General features: G+C 36.5%; 1 protein-coding gene across 8 annotated transcripts in view; it reads right to left on the bottom strand.

Annotated features, from left to right (window-relative positions):
- RPTOR (regulatory associated protein of MTOR complex 1) overlaps window positions 1–19,440 on the bottom strand; it is a 503,724-nt gene that overhangs the window by 480,065 nt on the left and 4,219 nt on the right. The window contains exon 2 of one of the 8 annotated variants that reach the window (XM_072645264.1): window positions 7,230–7,296. The exons of the other annotated variants lie outside the window; for them this stretch is intronic. The gene's annotated coding sequence lies outside the window, so the exon portion shown is untranslated. The remainder of the gene's footprint in view (window positions 1–7,229; window positions 7,297–19,440) is intronic. 8 annotated transcript variants of the gene reach the window in all.

Here is a 19,440-nt window from a genome sequence, read left to right as displayed (position 1 = left end):
AGGGTAAGATGCACTTAAGCACATGAAAAGAATTTCAAATATAGAATACTTGACTATTTCCCATTAATGTTGCTCTCCATAAAGACTTGGCTCTCTATGTATTAATATTAATGTGATTTAAGGAGTATACATGAAAACCTAATCCACACAATGGAAGTTCTAGCTCAAACCACATCAGAGTTCCTTCTTCAAAGAGGATGATGGTGTGAGGTTATAACACTATCAACAACTCATATCATAACAGTGTCTTAATGCTCTGAAAGTCCTTTCCTCATCATTCTCCTCATTTCACAGATGAGGCTGAAGCTCAGCAGATAAAGTGGCTTACCACGGATCAAAGCACTATGAGGGGCAGAGCTACCATTTAAACCCTCATCTGATTCCAAATCCACTAGTTTTCCTACTATACCAATGTTGCTACTCATGGAGTATATACAAGTTAAGTAAATTACATCAAGATATAGTATATCTTCAAGAGGAAGATGGTGTTTTTTATCTTGATTTCAGAAAACAGCTTTTTTCTTCCAACTATTCTAGTTCTATTTATGAAGACAAACTCTCAACTATGGCTCCAAGAAGCTGTGGCATGCACAGCAGCCACACCCCAGTAAAATCATCTCAGCAGACAAGCTCAACCAGGTTGACAGTAACCAACAGGCTCCAAACCTGCCTGTGAATTAGAAGAACATCTATCCCAAGCAAGTGAAGACTTTCCCCAATAGAATGGGTGGACAAAAATAATTTGTTCCAACAGCCATGAAGGCAACTGAAGCAGGCACTATGGAGTGCTTGCTAAGTATTTAGAGCTTGGTCAGGCATCAAAAATGTCAAGGTCATCCAGTGTATCCTTAACTCTAGCCAGTTAGCTTGAATTCTGTCCTGCTGCTGGACTTCAATGACTCAGAAAGAGAAAGTGAGGCTGATGACTTTGCGCAAGTCTTAAGTCCTTTGCATCACTTAAATCCAATTCATGCACAAGTCAAGACATCACCCATGATGTCACTGGTTCTCTATGAAAAGGAAAGACAAACAATAATAATAACACAAAGACAGACATACAAAATATGTTTGCTAATATCAGTGTCCAGTCTTCAAAGCACTGCATAAAACAAAAATCTAAGCCACTGGAAAGTTAAGATTCACTAGGACTAAGAACATCCTATATAACTTGGCATCAATGCAAGGCACAGTAAGTAGAGTAATGGATTTAAATACTGGCTCTGCCACTGTCATGTTTACGATGTGGGCAAGTCACTCAACTTCTCTAGACCTCAGTTTCCTTATCCATAACACAAAAAAGTTAAACTGGATAATTTCCAAGGTTGCTTCCAGCTATATATGTAAGATCATGCGAATTCAATAGTTGTGATATATCTAATCCTACCTACCTACAACCACCAGTAGAAATCAATGAATTAAGAAGCATAAGGCAGACGCTGAATGAGATAATGGGGATACAAAGACAAAAGTGAAAACATTTCCTGCCCCATAAGAACTTACAGTGTAGCCAGGACAGATAAGATCCAAGAGACAGACACACACACACACACACACATACACACACACCCTTAGCCTCTGGAGGTCCTGCATAGATTCTACAGTAGGGTAGATCTAAGTATGGAAACCAAAGATGAAGTGTCACATGTAAGGACCAGCATGAAGATTAGTTTGGTGGAATCACAATGTATATGGAAGGTAGTAACATGCTACTACTTGAAAGGTAGGTTAGAACCAGGTTGAAATGAGCTTTAAAAAGCAAACAGAATTTCTTTGTTATGCTGGAGGTAATGTGATGAGTAGTGGTATTTAATGAGTAGGGAAGTGACAGATTTACACTTCAGAGTCGGATTCACATTTTAGGAAAACCATTTTAGATGACGTTAGGCAAAGATGATTACCTGAAAAGGAGGTGGACTACATGGTTCCCACATACTTCTACTCCAGCAAAATTCTTCTACGCATACCAACCAAATAATAACCAAGAAATCCAGTGGAAAACTACAGTCAGTTACCTCTTCTACCCTAGAACAACACAAGACATTAAAGGGCAAAAAGAGGCCTGCAAGCAAAGCATATAGGGTAGCATGATCAGCAGATCAGATCATCTGAACAGCAGATGAGAGGTGGGATAGGAACACAGGTAATCTGCAAGGCTCTGTGGCTGGAAACAGTGAAAGCAGAAGCCTCCCCTAGAGAAACCACTGGGGGTTTGGGCAGGGGCAGGGAGACTAGAGTACAAAGCAACAGGATGGGGATCTTAGAGATCCTGGGAGCAATGAACTCAGATCAGGACATCCCAGGCCCAGGGTAGTGTCTCTGTTCTGAGATGCTAGAGAAGGGCCTGAACCTTAAAGATCCTGGGAGGCACCAAGGACAGCACAGAAACCCAGAAAACCTGGGGTAACAGGGTAGTCCACCCCACCCAAAAGTAAAGCAGATCCCTATTCAGAAACTAAAGCTGGGGAGATAAATCAAAGAAAAAAAATAACCAATATAAAAAAGTTGGCAAATCCAGAGATTCTCAAAAAGGGCAGAATAACTCTATAAAAAGTGCAAGCAAAGGCTCAAAGGTAAAAATGGATTTTCTTCAGGAGCTACATGAACCCCTAGAAGAAATGAAACAAAAGACAACCAGACTGGCTGCAATATGGAGAGACTGAAGAGGGAAAAGAGTTGAGGAAGAGAAACCAATTGGGAAAACTATTGAAACAGTTTAGAAGTGGTAAGAGTGAGCGGAGAAAACGAAATGGAGCGACAATGTCAAGTATGGCACTGACAAATATGGAGTGAAGAAAAGTGAGGAATCAAAAGTTCTGAAGTTATAAATGGAAACAATAAAAATATAAAATCTGCCTATAATCTTCTCTTTTGCTCTTTTTAATAAATCAATATAAAATGCTGCTCAATTTAAATGTTCCAATTTTGGTAGCAACTTGTAAGTAAAAATTCCACACATCTAAGGTCTTTTTATTTCAATCAAGTTTCATGACTCACTAATAAAGCTATGAGTTAATTCAATATTCAAAGCATAATTTCTACTTTTTCACAATAAAAAATTTCTCTAAATAAATATCAAAGTAATGACACACTTATGGTGCACATATCCTGCACAGTCAATGAAGCAAAAATATGAATACTAGAGACATTCAGTCTTTTGGGCAAAGAGGAAATTACAAAAAAATAAGGAAAGAAAAAGGCTTAGAAAAAATGGGAGTCTCAAGAAGACTTTTCATCGTCTTTATCTTGACACAATAAAAACTACTAACCACATAATGACAAAAGCACATTCACAGTGTCCATGCTGAACTAGACTTGGAGAAGTGGTTTCTATATTCTTCACACAAGATCATTTTTTCCTTTGAAGAAACCCCAAATTTGTGTCATGCAACCTATTATATATCATTCTGCCCTCTCCAGAGGCAGTAAAACTTCCATGTTATTTCCTCTACCAAAGAATTAAGTTCAAATTTTCATTTAGTCACATTTCTAGCTCCTGAGAGTTTGGATTTAAAAGCTCAAAGAAAAATCTAGCACCTTCCTGCTCTCCTTTCCAAACTCCATGGGTTTGGTAGTTTTATCTCTTCTAAGTAGCATCTCAAATAAATGGAAAATAAATTTCACTTGAGTTACAGTTCAGTTTCTAATTTATGATAGTGTTGGACTTGAAGTCAAGAAGACCTAAGTTCAAATCCAGCTTCACTTGTTAGCTGTGGGACCATGGGTAACTCATCTAACATCTTTCAAACTCAGTTTCTTCACCTACTTCATAGGATTGTTTTAAAGACCAGATGAGAGAACACATGTGAAGTTCTTTACAAATCTTTAAGTACTACATATATGCTAGGTGTTACTATCCTCCCTTACAAAAATAACTTAAAGAAACACCACATTCAGAAAAAAATTAAGCATGAAAAAATATGAGATTTTCTCATTTATGGAGGATCTGATAATATTGTCTTTATTCCAGTTCCACAGATACAAACATTCTCTCCACTGATTTACTAGGAACAACCACATTAAATACCTCCAACTGCTACGTTAACCCTCACTCTCCTGCTGTATATATGCATTAAACAAAATATTCTTTGTGATGAAAGTAATATAACTACTCTCTCACATTAAGAAAAAAGAGAAAATTAATGCTTAAGACTTGTGTACACTCTTATTCAAATCAATTGGGAATGTGTGTCAGAGTAGATATGTTCAAGGGGTTGGTGTGAGCATGAAATAGTGAAGACTAGCAAGTTCTAAGGGACTAGTAGAGAATTTTCTGTAGCTTTTCCATTTGGGAAAGTACAAACTTAACCTTAAGATTTAATCTCCTTCTTCTTAATAAGAGGTCTTTTGATTCCCCCATCCATTATCTCCTAATTATATATCTGAGGCATACAAAAATATTATCAAGCATTTATATAGCATCTTTTCCCCAATGAACTCCAAGCACTTTACAGATAATGCTCAATTATTTCCTACCACATCTTGAAAAGAGGTAGGTATTATGGTTGCCGTTTTACAGATGAGGACTCAGAAGCAAAATAAGGTTAATCAGTCTGCATGAAGTCACAAAAGGTGGAGTCCTGAAGAAAACACCAAATTTCCTCTTGGTTAAACACTCCAAAATAGAACACCAGTGACCCAGAGTATGATATACTTCTGATCAAAGTGACTAAGAACTTCCAGTTCTAATTTTTTAACTTTACAACTTAATCAGCAACATCCTTCAGTTTCACAAAGGACACTGCTTTTCACTATTAAACAAATGTCTAGACTCAATAATCTTGGAGTTAGAAGGAAACTTAGATGACCTCTTCCTGGCATCCCTGATAAATGATTATCCAGCTGCTACTTGAATTCAATTCCAATGATTAAGAGCTCACTACTTTGGAAACTGGCAGTTATATTGTTCAAAGGATCTTACTTAACAGATGATCCTTCCTTACATAAGTCAAATTTGGGTGATTCCATTATCAAATGCTTTTTTGCTCATTCTTTATTTGTAAAGTTAGGTGGGATAAGACACTTCCTTCAAGAACCACTTCCCCCTACCCCAACCCCACCCAGATCTAAAGCTATGATGTTATGGAAGGTATACTATAGGTCAATAACAGCACTTTCTAGATCTATCACACTAGAAACAAAATTAGTTTGACATGTTTCATTCTTAGTAAATCTATGCAGGATTCTTGTGATGAATATGGCTTTCTTAAGAGTTACAAATCATTGTTTGGTAAATTCCTCTACACTTCTAAAATATAAAAGGAGCAACAGAGTTAACAGTACCTAGCTTTCCATCCTTAGAATTATTCTATCTTAAAATTATAAAGGTTTAGAATCACAATCCAAGACTGAGAAGGAAACTTAAAAGGTTATCTAATCACACTTTCCACCAATGCAGGAATCCCATTTATATCATTCTTGACAAATGATCATCCAGAAATAATCTTTTTTTCCACAGTTCATTTATACCCTTCAAAATGAGAAAGAGAACTTATACATGAACAGATCTCATGCAAAAAACAACCAGAATAGAGCTGTAATAGATACTCTTGCCTCTAACTATCCAGGAGTTCAGATTTTTCTGGAGAGTAATACTGCAAAGGTTGTATATTCTATACATTGTATATTCCATCATTAATGTTCTTCTTTCAAATAGATTTGCATTCCAGCTGGCTTTCAATAGCTCTTGATGTTGGTCTCTACTTGAACAAGACTGACAACCAAGTTTCTATAGATTAATAGCATACCTAAAATGATGTAAACACTAACAGTTGGAGAATAATGGACTCTGAGTCTGAAAGAACTGCAAGAGGCTAGTTCATCTTCTACCCAAAGTAGGAATTCTGTTTGCAATATCCTTGGCAAATACTTATCTTTGTTTAAAGACCTCTGGTAGGAGAAAACTCACTTTTTAGAAAAAATCATTTTACAGATCACCATTAGAATGAGGAATGTCTAGTATGGGAAGTCCTTCCACCAAAGCAGAGCTGCAATTCATGTATAACTTAAAATTCTGACAGAGTTCTCTGGAGTACTAGGAGTGCTTTGACATTTTCATGTCAAACCTTTCTCGGTATAACAGATGAAGGCCTTGAAACCCAGATCTTCCTAACTCCAAGGCTGCCTGAGAATCAGTGCCCAAACATGAAAGATCAAAGATTGTTTTCACAATACTCTTTGTAATGTTTATTAACTATTCAAAAAGGACCTACTAAGCCAACAGAAAGATTGCCCTCCTCCAGCAAGGAGGGCAGAGGCAGAACGGGTTCCTTCCTGGGTCCAGAAGAGTTAAAAAGAAAGGAAGCTTAAAGAAGCAAAGACGACAGGCATAGGGACAGACTGGAAAAATGTCAAGAAGTCAACAAATAAAAGAGAGGAGTCTCCAGTCAAATAAGAAGCAGCCCAGAGTTGTGGTAGAAAGCATCTTCTTCTGTAGATCCATGATACACCCTTTTCAACCAGGAAGGTTAATATCCATCCAGGCCTGATAATCCTACATAACTTTCATCCTTATCTTCCCATAAACTTACTGGAAAGAATCCCCATCCAACCTCCCTTAGGTGGGTGAGGTTTCCACAAGTCAGTGGGCTTCTCTGAATGACTGTCAAAATTTAATTGTCTGATAAGATAGAAAAAATGTCACCTAAAAAGAGTTGGACAGAAATATTAGAATACATCATGAAATTAGTTACATGTTCTTAAGAAACTAAAGAAGAAAATGTTTCTACGGCAAAAAAAAATAAATTCCCTGTAAACCTGGAAATTTAATCTGTAATTTCCCAATAGCATAATTATACAATGAATTTGAGATCCCAAGGAAAATTATTCTAATTTGCAAGACAGATTCAGTAGAAAAAAAGAAAGATCTAAAAAGACAATTGGAATATATCATGATCTGAAAGAAGTTAATAAATTGTGTACCAAAGAAAGGGAAATACTAAATCAATACAAACAGAAATGCAATTCTGTGACTCTCAAAAGAATCAGTCTGGGATAATTATAATCAGAAACTGGAAAAAAAAAAGAATTTAAAGAAATTAAAGGATGTTTAAATTGGCACAGAATAATCTTGAAGCTGAATTGGAATTCAATGAGAAATGAATAGAGATGTCCTTAAAACTACAAAATGCAAAAGTGCAACTATGCATACAACAGTAAATAACTGATTTAGAGCCCAAGTCAGTGGCTTCAATTTTTTTCTTCAATCACAGAAGATAAAAACAGTGACTTACTGTCAGGGACCCAAACAAGGTCCTCAATTTTTGTGTGCCAGTTATAGGAGTCCTATGCAGGAGCCAGCTGAAAAGCAACCAGGAGAAAAAAAAAGGTTGTAGACAGTTGCAATATAAGTTTAATAAAAACCACATTAAGATGAAAATGACAAGATAAAGAGACTGCAATGCCAACAAAGAAAACTGTATTTGGAGAAACGACTGTTATAAATGTGAGATGTCTGATTACAAGGGGAAAACAATGACCACTACTATCAAAAAGCTCACATTTAAAGAATTCATAAGGAATTTTAGAGCCAAAGGGGCATGAAGAAAATCTAGGCCAGATCAGAATGGAACAGTTCAACAACCAAAAAAAAAGAAATTTGCCACAGGACCTCTATCTTTTAGAAACTGACTGGGACAAAAGAATGTCTCTGAAGTGAAATCCTCCCTCCCCCCACTCTCCAGGAATATTGGATTTGAGATTTCGAATGATTTTCAAACTTACTGTGAATTCACAGATGTCAGCATACTTTTAGATTTAGAAAAAGAGCTGAAACCATACAGCAACATTTAGAATTGAGTAGTTTAAAATCTGGATTTAAATATAATTGGATAAATTCATAGTTGATCTATGTTCTGGACAATGGTATCACAACTTGGTAACTATGAGATTCAAAATTTAAAAACTATATGCTACTTTCTGAATGCATTCAGCATAGAATAATATCAAAAATGAGAACTTATTAAGGTTAATTATGTGCCAGGCACTATGCCAGATGCTAAGAATGCAAATACAAAGAATGAAACAATACTTGATCTCAAGAAGTTTACATTATAATAGGGTATATAAGTTCATATAAAAATGTATACAGCATAAATATAAAATTAATAAATACAAATATATACAAAGTAGTTAAATGTAAAGTTGTCTGAGAGGGAAGGCACTAGAAAATGGGGGGTTCAGGAAAGGTTTCTTGCAGAAGATAGTGCTTATGGAAGAGCACCAGACTCTCAGGAAGACAGACAGGAACTCTTAAGATAAGGTAAGAAGAAAGTACATTCCAGGCATGGGATCTGGGAGCTGTGAGGTGCATCCAGTGTGAGGGACCTAGAAAAGGCCAATTTGGCAGAGTTGCAGAATATGGAAGGGATTGAATAAAGTGTGATGAAACTGGAAAAGGTGGCTGGGGTCAGTTTGTGAAGGGTTTTAAAAGTTAAAAAGAAAATGTTGTATGTTATCCTAGAAAGAATAGGATATCATTGGAGCTGGTCAAATATAGTCAGCCCTACGTTTAAGGGAGATGATTTTGGCAGCAATGTGTAAGATTAACTAAAGTGAAGAAACACTAGAGTCAGGGAGTCCATAGGGGAAGCTGCTGTAATAATTTAGGCAATAACTGGGCTTGAAAAAAGCGACCAATACAAGAGTTAAGGTAGAAATGGCAAGATAGCAGTGGATTGGATATGTGAGGTGAGGAAGAATGAGGAGTCTAAGATTACCAGCCTGAGACCCTAGAAGGACGGTGGTGCCTCCAACAAAAATATGAAAATTTGGGAGAGGAAGTTTTTCAGGAAAAATGAGTTCAGTTTTAGACACACTGAGCTTAAGCTGTCTTTGGGATATCTAGTTTGAAATATTCAATAGGTAACTGGTGATTTGGTAGTGAAATCCAGGAGAGAAACTGGAGATAATTTATATAAATATGGGAATCCTCTTCATAGAGATGATGAGGAACTTAAATTCACTTAAAAGAGCTCTTACTAAATGCCTACTATGATCAAAGCACTGAGGTAGGCCCTTGGGATACAAATACAACGAAAACATTCCAACCGGTCAAAGAGCTTATGTGACAATCATCCCCTCTCCAGGTAAAGTTGGAGGGGAAAATGTACATAGACAAGCAAATACAAAACACATATGATGTAAATATAAAGCAAGGGAGAGCACTATCAGCTGTGGTGGGTTTGAGGAGTTGGAGCCAGGGAATCAGAATAGGATTTTTGTAAAAGGCTGCTCTTAGTTGAGCCTTTAATGGTGAGGCAGGACAGCATTCTCACAGTGGAAACAGTCTATGAAAAGGCATGGAGGCAAAAGACAGAATTTCTGGTAGGGGTTACAATAAATAGGCCAAATTTGGGTAGAACTTGGAGCACATGAGGTGAAATAATGTAAAATCAGTCTGGAGAGATTGAAGCCAAGTGAATGAAACACCTCACAAAAGCCCTGAGGTAGATGGCATAAGTATTATTATTCCCATTTTTACCATGAGGAATGTGAAGCCCAGAAAACTTAAGCGATCTATCCATGGTCATATGACCAAAATATGTCAAGTGTCTTGACTACAAACCTGAAGAAGTACAAGGAAGGTCTTGAATGGAGCAAAATGTCCAGGACTGAATACCAATATGATCATTTTATTATTCTTCAATTCAACTCAACAAGCACTTCTTGCACATCCCCAAGGACATTACATTCTACTTGGGAGAGAATATATACTTATAACTATATATAAAATATATACAGATAAATAACGTGGAGGAGGGAAAAGTACTAATAACTGGGAGTAATCAGGAAATTTTTCAGGTAAAATATGATACCTAAGCTATGCTTTGACATGAAGCCAGGGATTCTACGAGATAGAAGTGAGGATAGAGAATTCCAGGCAAAGGGGACAAAATGTTCAAAAGCAGAGGGAACAGTAAATCAATCAGGACATATAGTAGAATATTTCAGAAGTTCTCTCAATCAATGGATATTAATATAGTATAACTATTTTCAAATGGGGCTCCATGAGATTTCTGATGTTAAAAAAAAAGGTTCTTATTTTAAAAAACTGGCAATCACTGCATGCTGCCTAACAAATAAATCAATGAATAAATTAAAGAATGAATAATGTGCTACTACAGATAGAACCTTTGCTCTGCCTATCTATACCAATGAATGAAGACAGGAAAATAGTAGTACAGTCAACTATACTCTTCTATTTAGCATGACATTCTTTTTTTTAATTAATTTAATTTTAGTTTTCAACATTCATTTCCACAAGATTTTGAATTCCAAATTTTCTCCCCATCTCTCTGGACGAGGCCCTACCACAAGACACTGTGGATTCTGAATACCCCTTCCCCCAATCTGCCCTCCCTTCTATCACACCCCTCCCCCTTCCCTTATCCCCATCTTCTCTCTTGTCCTGTAGGGCAAGATAGATTTCTATACCCCATTACCTGTATTTCTTATTTCCTAGTTGCATGCAAAAACAATTCTCAATATTCATGCCTAAAACTTTTGAGTTCCAACTTCTCTCCCTTCCTCCCTCCATACACATCTCCACTGTGAAGGCAAGCAATTCAATATAGGTTACACATGTGAAGTTATGCAAAAGACTTCCATAATAGTCATGTTGTGAAAGACTATATTTCCCTCCATCCTATCCTGTCATGATTTATTCTATTCTCTCTTTTGTCCTTGTCTCTCCCCAAAAGTGTTTACTTCTAATTACTCCCTCCTCCTATTTGCCCTCCCTTCTATCATCTCCTCCACACCCCACTTATCCCCTTCTCCCCTACTTTCCTGTAGTGTAAGATAGATTTTCATACCAAATTGAGTGTGCATGTTATTCCCTCCTTAAGTTAAATGTGATGAGAGTAAACTTCACTTTTTCCCTCTCACCTTCCCCCTTTTAACCTAAATTGCTCTGTCAAACCGAAGGTTAAACTTTGACCTGTATGATGCTATAAAGCCCACTACTACTAGCACTCAACTCTAGAGACCTGAGACAGAGATGACTTAGCTGAGGCTGAATACCTCAAATATGCCTCTCACCCCTCCATAAGAAACTAAGAGAAGCATTTAAATATGAACTATCAACAAGTAAATGGAGGAGGCACTGGATCCACAAAGAAACAGTTGTATAAGTGTAACTTTGAAATGAATATCTAATTTCATTTTATTATAGAATTAACTTGTTCAACCTCTCCCTAGGATTCTACAGACCCCTGCCTTGACTACTGAGTTGACCAGGAACATCTAGCCTGCCTCTTGATTCCCTTTTTCAGAAACTGATAACCAGATCAACAATAACATTGCTACTATAAAGAATATGGCAACATACTGCCCTATGACTCCACTTAGAATCTATGTAACACTGAGTTGTAGATTACCTAAGGCAAAGTTCTCCTCTCTGTCCACCACTCCCTATTCCCTCATACCCATTCATGATAAGCTTTCATCCTTCCTATGTCCCTGTCTGACCCTTCCTTTGTGCCCTCTGGAACCTCTGTTTTTTAGGGAAGGGCTAACATGAAGAACAGTTCTAGCCCTTCCCCAGAAATTACTCTGTATATGTTAACTGGAATAAATTTAGTACATGAGGTATTATGATACATCCCAAGAATTCACATTACTAGCTGTCATAAGTTCAAAGAATCTCAGAAAAAAGATTGTTAAACCAAAGCATTTTATGTTCACAAACCTAAAAATGCAGAAATTTTAAATGCAAATATTAAAAATTTTCATGAACCTCCTATTAGGAGATAAACAATTCATGTCTTCTTCCAAATCTAACTTAGATTACTAAAAGAGTCCATTATAATTCAACAAATCTTTATTAAACACCTTCTATGTGTAATCCCTCTCAATGATCTCATTTTGAAGACAAAAAAAAGCTACTGCTAAATAGTCACTAAATAGTTTTTATGCTATTCTACCAGCAAGCCAATCATTGTTCTGCACAGTGTTCACAAAACAGATTGATAAAAGCTACTTTATAAAGGTCAAGTCTGTTCTTCATTAAATTTACATTACACACCAAACTTCAATTTAACATTTTTCACTATATTACCATGGATCCAATTTCTCTAAAGTCCAAGTCCACAGTTTGGGACCTCCTAGGACACTGTACTATCTCACAACCACTGAACCTGCTCTCTGTCCTCACCAGAAATTCCTTCATTCAAATTCTCTTCTTCACCCAGCATGCATCCTTCTCTCACTGGATTGCCTTATGACATTTCAATGCTATTTTCACCTCTACTCACTATCTCTCATGTTTACCACAGTAACCCTCAATCCTAGAACATCCATACAATGTATGTCAGGCCACAAATTGAATGCTAAAAGCAGAGTGAACTGAGCTGACTTTATCCAGTACAAATCCTTTCCAATTTCAAGTGGTCCCTTGCTACTGTTTCTTAAAATTCCAGTCCCAATTCTTTTTTCATGGCAGATGATCTTTAAGAAATCAGATCTACCCAGCATAAGCTCATTTCCCTAACCTCTTCTCTTCTTCTAAATTTTCTGGCCTCTACATCCAACTGCTTATTCTTCCCCTCATTCTCAGAAAGCTAATCCTAATTCTATGGTCTAACCTGTACATCTGTACCCTGATCCCATTTCTTTCTAACTCCTAAAGGACTTATTACTACAATCATCACCTCTCTTCATTGGCTCTTTCTGTTCTCCCTTCAAAAAGTCACTCTCTCTCAAGTCTCTCTAAAGTAAATAAATAACCTTTACTTAACAGTGGTACACCTTCTAGTTAGTACACTATTGTTCTACTCCCAAACTTGTCAAAGAAGTAATTTATCCTCACTGTTACCAGCTACCTAAAAACTGCTAGACCTTAATCAGATTCTAACAGAGAAAAATACAAAGATAAAGCAGGATCCCATATCCATATACAATATCATCTAGAGTACAATAAGTATAAAGTGCTATGAGATCAACTAAGAGTGAAATCACTTCCATCTCTTCCTGAAATTCATTCCTGCCTTTGCCTTAGCTTCAAGATACTACACTGACCTTGCTCTTACCTCTGACTGACTTTTGCTTGTCTCTGTTAGCATCCCTTCCTCCTCTCCCTCTAAGAATTATAAACTCACAAGGCTTCAATATAGCTGGGTTAGAAGGTCAAACTATGTGACTAAAGACAGATCATTTAATCTCTCTGGACCTCTGGTTCTTCTGTAAAAGAATATCATCTCTATGATCCCTTCCCAATCTTAGTTCTTATCGAGTTAACCAGTTCAATTCACCACTATCTCCCCTCCTCAATGCACTTGTTCCCTTTTCTTCCTGCCACCATTTACTTCTTCAAAATATCCAAATGGTGCTGGAGAAATTCACCCAACCTCATAGATTGGGTCCACTACAAATTTATGCTATTTAATCTCACTACAATGAGGCAATCCTTTAAATCTTCCCTGACTGCATCTCTATTCCACTCCCCATAGTGGCTCTTCTAAATCTTCTCTGCTTAAACTTCCCACACCAGCATCAGCCTCTCCAGTCCTCTCAGCTAAGGACCTTACTTCTTATCTCAGAGAAAAGACAAGATCATTTGCGACATCTCACAAACCTCCTACATTATCTTCCCTTCTCTTCTCCTGTACTGCAGTCTCTGAAGAGGTACTTTACCCTGTCAAAGACAATCCCTCTAAATTTGTGATCTCATCCCTTCCCAACTTCTGAAGTAAACTAATCCCATGCAAATCATCCCTTCACTTTTAAATTTTCAATCTCTTCGCATCCAGTGGTTCTATTTCTGCTACCTACAGAAACAAGTATCTCGGGTCCTTAAAAACCATGAATAGCAGCTAGGTAGTGCAATGGATAGAGCACTGGGCCTGGAGTCACAAAGGCCTGAGTTCAAATCTGACTTCAGACAATTATTAGCTATGTAACCCTGGGTGAGTCATTTAATCTGTTTGCCTCAGCTTCTTCAAATGTAAAACGGAGATATATAACCCCAACCTCAGAGCTGTTGTGAGGATCAAGTGAGACAATATTTTAGCCCAGTTCTTGGAAGATAGAAAGCAATAATTAAATGCTCTCATTATTGCTATTATTAATCTATGTCACTACTCCCTTTCCCCATCAAACTAGACAAAACTACCTATAATTGGTACATACTTGTACTTCCTCTCCATTCATTCACTTCTCTCACTCTCTCTCTCTCCCTCTCTCTCTCTCTCTCTCCTTGTATGTTGGAATACTTCATTCTCATCGACACTATACCACCTAACTTTGTGTGAATTCCAACATTCTGCCCTTAGTCAGTTTCTTTTCTCTCTACACTCTCACTTGGTGACTTCACCAGGTCTCATTCATTTAATTAAAACATCTATGCAGATGACATCCAGCTCTAGTCCAAATCTTTTGAGCTCCAGTCCTGTATCACCAACTGTCAACTTGCCATTTCTAACTGGATGAACTGCAGGTATCTCCATTCACACAGCCACTACTTCAATAATTCAGGCACTCACCACATATTTCGTGGACTACTGCAGGAGTCTTCTGGTTGGTCTCCTTGCTTCAACTCTCTCCCCACTCCAATCCATCTTAAACTCAGCTGCTAAAATGATTTTCTTAAAGTGCCAGTCTGACCACATCACTCCTCTACTGAATTAACTCCAATGATCCCCTATTACTTCAAGCATCAAATATAAACTCCTATTTGTCACTTAAATCCCTTTACAACCTTGCCCTATCCTCCCTTCCTCGTTACACACTGCATTCTTTTATGAACTCTACAATCCATCCAAACTGACCTTCCAGCTGTTTCCAACATACAACAGTCCATCTCCTGTTCCCCATGACTAGAATGGACTCCCTTCTCAATGCCACCTTTTAGAATTCCTACTTTCCTTTACTTGTCAGCTCAATAACCACCTTCTGATAAGAAGTCTTTCCATAATTCTGTCAGCTTCAATGTTTTATCTCCCATAATCACTTTGCATTTATTCTGCATATACCTTTATATACATGTTGTCTCCCCCAATAGAATATGAGCTCCTCAAGAGCAGGAAATATTTCACATCTGTCTTTCATCCCCAGCACCTAACACAATGCTACAGTCAGTACATAATAAAGGCTTATTGACTGAGTCACTTAATAATGGATAAATCTAGTCATATCAACTCTAAGATACGCAAGATCAAAATTTTGATTATCTAAATCACTCACCACATCCTATCAAACACTGCTTTAAATTTTTTCTTATATCAGTCCTCTTTTTTCCATTGCCATAATACTATATGATTAAACAGTCTTATCCAACCTCTACAATATAACAATAGCTAACATTTATACAGTGTTATAAGATTGGCAAGGCACTGTACATGTTTTCTCATTTGATCCTTGCAAAATCCTATCAGGTAGCTGTTATTGCTATTCTCATTTTACAAATAAGGAAACTGAGGCAAAGAAGTTAAGTGATTTGCCCAGAGTCACACAACTAGGAAGTGTGTGAGGCTGGATTTGAATTCTGGTCTTCCTGACTATGGGCCCAGCCCTCTACCCATTGTATTGGACAACCAGGTCTCATTCACTTAATTAAAACATCTATGCAGATGATATCCAGCTCCAGTCCAAATCTCTCGAGATCCAGTCCTGTATCACCAACTGCCAACTAGCTATTTCATTGGCCTGCTTTGTTTTTAAGTAACCATGGCCTAAGAACTCATCACCTATGGTGAGCCTACTCTGTACTTGGCTCTGTACTCAGATCTGGGATAGCTAGCAAGTTGTCATTAGGATTCTATTCAAAGCTTCTCCAGAATAACAGAAGTGACAGAATTTGCACTGTGTTGTGAACTGGCCAAATCATTCTAGACAGCAATCTGGAACTAGGCCCAAAGAGCTATCAAACTACATACTCTTTCATTTCAGCAATAGCACTACTAGATCTGTAAACCAAAGGGATCCCAAAAAGAAAAAAAAAAGGTGGTAGCAAAGAATTAGAAGTTGAAGAGATGCCCATCAACTAGGGAATGGTTGAATAAGTGGCATATAATTGTGATGGAGTACTTTTGTGCTATAAGAAATTATGAGCAAGATGATTTTAGAAAAACCTAAGAAGACTTAAGTGAACTGATGAAAAGTGAAGTGAGTAGAACCAGGAGAATAATGTAATAGCAATACTGTACAATGATCAACACTGAATAATTTAGCTATTCTCAGCAATACAATGATCCAAGACAATTACAAAGGACTCGTGCTATCCACATTCAGAGAAAGAACTGATAAGAGTCTGAATACAAATAGCTTACTTTTGTATTTTATTTTTTGGGGATTTGGGGATTTTTTGGTCTATGTTTTATTTTACTATTGGCTATTATGGAAGTGTTTTGAATGACTTCGTATGTATAATCTATATCAAATTGTTCACCTCAGGGAGTGAAGAGAGGAGGGATGGAGAGAATTTGGAACCCAAACATTTTCAAAAAGAAATGTTAAAATTATTTTTACACATAATTGTGGAAAAATTAAATATTTTTTAAAAAAGGACCAGCATTTCACTGGCATAATTTTCAGGAGCCTAAAGTCATGATGAGACATCAAACACTTGCCATGCCACATTTTCAAAAAAGTTTCAGAGACTCCCTGTAGCTCACAACATAAAAAGACGGACTCCTTGGCTTGTCATTTAAGGCTTTCTACAAACTGATCCTAACCAATCTCCCCAACCTTATCACAAAAATTCACTTTCATTCATACTTTGGCTCACATTTCTTCAAAGGTAAAAAGCCTTTTCCCCACTCCTCTAAGCCTTCACTGTGATTTAAATATGAATGCACACCTTATCTCTCAAATTACAGTGTCAGCCTAGGGAACGTAAAGACAGCACTTTATGTTCCTTCTGAATCTTCCTATAGCATCCAGCAGTGCCACAGAAAGATTTAGATAGGAAAGAATGAATTACTTGGGAAATGAATGAAAGACCTAAGACAGATAAAATAGTTGTGGTTTGGACTTGGTCAGGCAAGTAGCCAACTAGTTACTATCTTTCTCAAGATGCAGTAGACCCCTCAAGAACTGGAATTGGGTTTTTGAGCTTATATAAAATTTCAGAACAAACAAGAACCTACCCATGTACCTTTTAAGAGTCCTATCACTGACACCTGAACAGGGGTGGTGTTTTAGAGATACCAAAAGGTAAACAGAAGTATTAAATGTTCTAGTAGCCTTAAGAAGAGCTATCATTAAAGAGTGCTCCCAAAATGATTTTAACTTCATTTAAAATTTAAGGAGAAATAGTATAATTCTGCTGCTTTACAGAAAAACATGTATCAAAGTATTTTCAAACTTTCAAGAAAATGTTCTTTAAAAGTTTAGTAACATCATAAAACATTGCCCTGTTGCTGGATAAAGTTATTAATTTGTTTTAGCTATCAGTCACCTGTGAAAAGAGACTAAGAGTGGCATAAATTTGAACCAGACACCATGAAACCTTATTTTCACCAACAGTTTCAATTTCTTTACATCAGACCTTTTCTAAGAACTGCTAAAAAGTAACAACTTGTTACTTATTAAACCTTTCTTGTCCTACTCTCCTTAGTGAAGACATTGACAAATGGTACAGCAAAAAAAGTGAAAGAGGAAAATGGAACAGGAAGAAGTGAAAGTGAACTGATTGATCTAAAAGCAAGACAATTAGCTCCAGGCTAACAGGTGTTATCTTCTTTTATCAATAAGGAAGTCAACATAAAGGCTTACCACATGAAACAGCTTTTTTTCCCTGCTTCTTCAACTATGCTACAATTGACAAAAATTTAAATGTGACATCCTCAATTTGAAGTTAGAATAAATGTAACTAACAAGAGGAAAAAAGGAAGTAGATTCAGCTCAAATTACAATTTCCTTGGGGGAAAAAAAGGAAGTGTTATATTTTAATTGACAAGTAGGGTACTTTTTAGGCCTTTAAAAGTGTGGGCAGAAGGCCACTGATTGATAGTAGGTAGGTTCTCTGGAAGTATACAGTAGTATCCAGTAGTATACATATATATAATATAACTTATATATAATATATATAACATAAAAATATTATATAACATATTGTATAATAATAAACATCACATAAATATAATAAATAATATAATGACCTAGTTAATATAACTACTAATTTTGCTAGAAGTATTAGAGTACAGGCTAGGCAACCATCTGTCAAGGATTGTCTTGAAGAGATTCCTACATTAAATGAGAGGGAACTTCTGTTGAACAGAGAAAATTTTGATGAGATTACTTGTTTCAACTCTAAAATAAAACCACTAAAAGGAGTTTCAGATACCATTACCTCTTAATTCAAGCTTAGAGCACTACGCAGCTGCAGCCTAATCTACCCACCAAATGTTTCTTATATTTAAGCAATAGGTTTTAAAAGCCTCCAGGATCCATTCAAAACTCAGAGGCAATTTTCATAAGAATGACAATTTTAATATGAAATATACTAAAGAAGTATGGTAACATTACAATAGCCATAAGGAAAGAACTTCTGCACTAAGTACTGAGAATCAACTTACTGATCTCAGAAGCCTTTTCTATATGTCTAATAACCTCAATTCTTGGAACTTCAAATAGTCTTCCTTAAATTATAGCATTATTCAAATGTGTTTTAATAATTATTACCTTGTATTTTTACTTAACTTTTCATATGGCTGTATATTGTCTCACCAGTGTAATTAAGTTCTAGTAACATTTCATTTATATCTGGCCTCCCCCACACACTCAAGCACAGTCAGTCAACAAGCATTTATCAAGTTTTTACTATGTACCAGGCACCTCCCTTTGCATGTAAGTATTATGAGTTAAGGTTGGAATATAATGAAACAACAGAAAAATTCAATGTTGTGGGTGGAGGGTTTTACTGATAGTGATGGTTGACATTATTCAAAAATTAAGAATAAATATATGAATTTGGTCAATGATTTTTTTAATTTGAAAAAAACATAATATTGAGGACTAGATATACTTAGCTCCTGTAAGAAATTATCTTTTTTCAGAAAAAAAAATTTCACTTAGTTTCATATGCACTCCTATTCTATCTCTAAGGGTTCCAAATTCTCTACAAAGGCACAACTATCAGCACCTGATGTCAGCCTGCTCCTTATCTCTAAAAATAAAATTAAAACATTAACATATTATGTCAGTGCTTTCACAGAAATAGCATTTTCTAGGTAACTGAATCATGCTAAAAAGGAAATGTTAAAAGTAGCCCTACTGCAACAAGGTACTGTGGATGACCAAAGTGAATTTTAGTCAACTTTAAATAAAAGGTGAAAGGGATAAAAAAAACTGTAGGTGCAGCTGGAGAGGCAGCATGGCAGAGACAACAGCTGACACGAATGACCACCTTCTCCCTCACTGATACTCTCTCCTCTCTAGGCTTTTAACATATTACTCTTAGTTTCCCTTTAAAAATAAAAGGTGTTGAGAATAAGCTTTTGGCAT

The sequence above is a fragment of the Notamacropus eugenii genome, chromosome 2, assembly GCF_028372415.1.
Source record: "Notamacropus eugenii isolate mMacEug1 chromosome 2, mMacEug1.pri_v2, whole genome shotgun sequence".
NCBI classification, from domain to species: domain Eukaryota; kingdom Metazoa; phylum Chordata; class Mammalia; order Diprotodontia; family Macropodidae; genus Notamacropus; species Notamacropus eugenii.
Note: the sequence above shows the minus strand (reverse complement) of the source record. Positions and strands in the feature narration are given on the sequence as shown.